At 43.8% G+C, this 4,504-nt stretch overlaps 1 pseudogene; it reads left to right on the top strand.

The window, feature by feature from the left end:
- Nucleotides 1-258: 258 nt before the first annotated feature.
- On the top strand, nucleotides 259-850 carry LOC127490754 (protein tyrosine phosphatase type IVA 1 pseudogene; annotated as a pseudogene).
- The last annotated feature ends 3,654 nt before the right edge of the window (nucleotides 851-4,504 follow it).

Genomic DNA, 4,504 nt, shown 5'->3' with positions numbered 1-4,504 from the left:
AAAACGGATTCCTTTCTGTGGTTTGCTGGGTCACACATTTATGGGGTTTCTGAAGGGCCATGGAGATGAGTAAGCCAATTATTGCTGTTTCTCGTTGGAAGATTCTTCTCATTTCCCATTACTCCCAACCTCATACTCACAGCTCTGAGAATTGAAAGTGGGGGATAGTGAAGGAGACTTCAGCTTCTTTGCATAATTTCTGTATTCAGTTTGTAAAATTCTTTCACAACCTAGTAAGTGTTTTTTAAGTAAATTAACATGGCATGAATGAACTGCCCAGCTCTTCTGGAAGTCACATATAAGAACATGAGATTTATTGTTACACATAATCCAACTAATGCAGCATTAAACAAATTTCTGAGGCACTTAAGAAATATGTAGTTATCATAGTAGTAAGAGTGTGTGCAGCAACTGAAGACACTACTGTTGTGAAGAAGGAAGGCGTCTGTATTCTCGATTGGCCTTTGACGATGGTGTACCACTGTCCAACCAGATTGTTGATGACTGGTTAAGTCATGTGAAAATTAAGTTTCTTGAAGGACCTGGTTGTTGGGTAGCTGTTCACTGTGCTGCAGGGCTTGGGAGAGCACCAGTGCTTGTCGCCCTAGCGTTCTTTGAAGGTGGAATGAAGTAGGAAGATGCTGTACAGTTCCTAAGACAAAAGTGCCTTGGAACTTTGAACAGCAAGCAACTTTTGTATTTGGCAAAATGTCATCCTAAGACTCCGCTGGTCATAGAGACCACTCTTGCAATCAATGAAACTGGAGTGCCTCATGCTATTGCCTTGGAAGTGGAACGTGACACAGGATCTAATTTGTCGTATGTATTAGCCAACATGTTAGTTTGGTGAATAAGTGTAATGAAGCTTCATAAGGGGTATTGAAAAGCAGTTTTGTCAGGTCACAAGTCTGATAGGATTGCAACCTCTATGTTTGGGTTATAACAACCTATTTGGACATTTAGCAAAAGATTCTTGCTGTTTAGGTTTTTTTTTTTTTTTTTTTTTTTTTTTTTTTTTTTTGACAGGTAGAGTTAGAGACAGTGAGAGAGAGAGAGACAGAGAGACAGGTCTTCCTTCACTTCCCAAATGGCCTCCATGGCCGGCGCTGCGCCGATCCGAAGCCAGGAGCCAGGTGCTTCCTCCCGGTCTCCCATACGGGTTCAGGAGCCCAAACACTTGGGCCATCCTCCATTGCCCTCCCGGGCCACAGCAGAGAGCTGGACTGGAAGAGGAGCAACTGGGACTAGAACCCGGCACCCATATGGGATGCCGGCGCCGTAGGCGGAGGATTAACCAAGTGAGCCATGGCGCCGGCCCCAGCTGTTTAGCTTTTAAAATATGTTATTATTTGTACCCATTGACCTTTCCTGAAATCATGCAGTATTGAGTTGTATCTTAAATCTATCCTCATGCCAGAATCTTATCAATACATAAGAAATTTAGAAAGATTAGGTGCCAAAATACCCAGCACAATACTTGTGTATTTCAAATATCATACAGAATTAAAATCCCAGGAACTTTGAACACTCTGGCTGTTATGTGGTTTATTCTTCAATCATCTCAAACATTGAAAGTGGGGACTCCATGGCTATTTGCCTGCCCACTTTATACTTGCACCTCCCACGTTCATACCAGTGTACATCAGCTTTGCTTAACCACTGAGTCTCATCATTATTTAATATGTTTCTATAAACCTTATTTTTGTCATTAATAGAAAACTTCCATTTTGAAAATGTACATTGTACAGAACCGCATGTCTTTAATATCTTCAGACCAAGCTTTATGGTTAATTTATGTGTGCACTCTGAGATGCACCTTTTCCAGGGAGGGCCTGAAAAAACAATGAGAAGGGGCCATTAAATATTTTTAGTAAAAAGTTGCCTTTGTCTTGTGCAGAACATGTAGAAGATGCTCTTTAATTCAGTAAATATTTTTTAAGATGTAAAGATGTTTGGTTATTGTAGCTTAAGACAAATCTTAATCATAAAGCTTCTGAAATTCTTGTGATTTTTTTCCATACTTAATCAAAAGTTGTTTACCAACTTGTTTTTGTTTAAAATGTGATTTTTTCTTACCAACCTCTTGCAAAAAAATGTGATTTGAGTAGACTTCTAATATTTTATTACTTTTGAGCTGTATACTTTAATATTTGAATACTCAATAATTTGTTTTATTATGTGATTGATAAAATGGTGATGTATATTAATGTTAGTTCAACCATATATTTATACTCTCTGGGAATGTGTGTTATAGTTCTGTAGGAAAAATAATTTGTCAGTTTCACCAGCTTGTGAAAACTTAGTGCAAGAGCTTAAATATCTGAATAAATAATGAAATGCATTTATCATCAAAAATTCCTGTGGGCCAGTAATATTAATCTTGTTGATTTTTAAAAAAGATTTATTTGAAAGGCAGAGTTGCAGAGAGAGGGACACAGAGAGAGAGAGAGAGAGAGAGAGAGAGAGAAATCCATCTTCCATCTACCCTTTACTCCTTAAATGGCCACAATGGCCAGGGCTGTTGCATCACCAAATCTTTTGTTTTATTTTGTTTTGTTTACTTTTTTTTAAAAAAGATTTATTTATTTATTTGAAAGTCAGAGTTATACAAAGAGAGGAGAGGCAGAGAGAGAGAGAGAGAGAGAGAGAGAGAGGTCTTTCATCTGATAGTTCACTCCCCAGTTGGCCTCAATGGCCGGAGATGCGCCAATCCGAAGCCAGGAGCCAGGAGCTTCTTCCGGGTCTCCCATGCAGCTGCAGGGGCCCAAGCACCTGGGCCATTTTCTACTGCTATCCCAGGCCATAGCAGAGAGCTGGATTGGAAGTGGAGCAGCCAGGTCTCGAACTGGCACCCATGTGGGATGCTGGCATTTCAGGCCAGAGTGTTAATCTGCTGCACCACAGCGCCAGTCCCTTTTGTTTACTTTTTAAAAAAGATTTATTTATTTATTTGAGGGGTAGAGTTGTAGACAGGGAGAGGGAAAGACAGAGAGAAAGGTCTTCCATCCTCTGGTTCACTCCTCACATGGCCACAATGGTTGGAGCTGGGCCAATCTGAAACCAGGAACCATGAGCTTCTTCTGGGTCTCCCACATGAGTACAGGGGCCCAAAACTTGGGCTATCTTATAGTGCTCTCCCAGGCCATCAGCAGGGAAATGGATTGGAAGTGGGGCAGCGGGGATAGGAACTGGTGCCCATATGGGATGTCGATGCAGTAGGCAGATGCTTAACCTACCACGCTACAGTGCTGGCCCCTGTTTTGTTCATTTAACATTTGCTTATTTGAAAGACAGAATTACAGGAACAGAGGGAGAGACATGGAGAGAGAGAGATCCTCCATTAATTCACTGCCCAAATGGCTGCAATGGCTGGAGTTGGGCTAGGTCGAAGCCAGGAACCAGGAGCTTCTTCTGGGTCTCCCACGTGGGTGCAGGGGCCCAATCACTTGGGCCATTCCCTCGCTGCTTTCCCAGGAGCATTAGCAGGAAGCTGTATTGGAAGTGGAGTAGCTGGGGTTCGAACCAGTGCCCATAGGAGATGCCAGTGTTGCAGGCGCTGGCTTTACCCTCTGCAGCACAATGCTGGCCCCCAGTAACACTAATCTTTTACTAAAAGGGGGAACTGGGGTGGGACAGGAAGGAAGTTACTAGGTAACAGGAGAGGTTGTTTGTCCCGTCTCACCATACACCAAGAAACACACTGTTTTGAGTGTAACTTAACGGTCCCTGTACATTTATGAAGTGACGATAACACTGAGATTTGGAAGAACACCTAAGAGTTGGTGGTTTTCCGTGCAGTATCATGTTAAGAATCCGCCTCTGGAGGTCTGATGGTGCCGGTCTGGGTACAGAGCGAGGAACGCGGCCTCCCAGGCTCACTTTGTCTCCAGGATTGGCGATGGTCCCGAGAGCACAGTCGGTGTGCAGCCCTTCCGTGGGACCTCTCTCTTGTCAGCTTTAGACAACCCTGATGGCAAGCTGGTGGAACTGGACTCTTCCCTTGCAGGGATGGCCTGGCCTGGGGCTTCTCTAAGTGTTGTCCTCTTTACTGTGCTGTGCGCCAGGGTGAAGGTTATGTTAGTGACTGAATGGCTGCTGAACAAAGCCAAGTGGAGAAAAGTTATGAGTTAGGTGGTCTCCCCCCAGCTCAGTTGTTCACAGAGCCTTGGGTGAGCCATTGATGTTCAGGGCAAGCATAGGAGATGTTGCGAATGGGATCTGTGAAGCTGATTTCTTAGTACCAGTAATTGTGATCCACATCTGAAAGTGTTTCCTCCCCGAATTCCATGAATTACTTCTGTTCATGCTGGTGATCTAGGAACAGGTGGTGATAAGATGAGATGTAAGAAGTTGGATAACTGGACCAAGGTCAAGTAGCCAATAAGATGCCAGCACAGCCCAGGTAGCCTGCTGAGAGCCTCCTTGGACCTCCCGAGCAGGCTGGGGCACGGGGAAGCTGGGCCTTGCTCTGTTTGGTTTGACCTCCAGCAGTCTCTCCTTTGGC

Source organism: Oryctolagus cuniculus, chromosome 1 (genome assembly GCF_051225735.1).
Source record: "Oryctolagus cuniculus isolate XC-2025 breed Fujian yellow rabbit chromosome 1, ASM5122573v1, whole genome shotgun sequence".
Taxonomy (NCBI): Eukaryota; Metazoa; Chordata; class Mammalia; order Lagomorpha; family Leporidae; genus Oryctolagus; species Oryctolagus cuniculus.
Note: the sequence above shows the minus strand (reverse complement) of the source record. Positions and strands in the feature narration are given on the sequence as shown.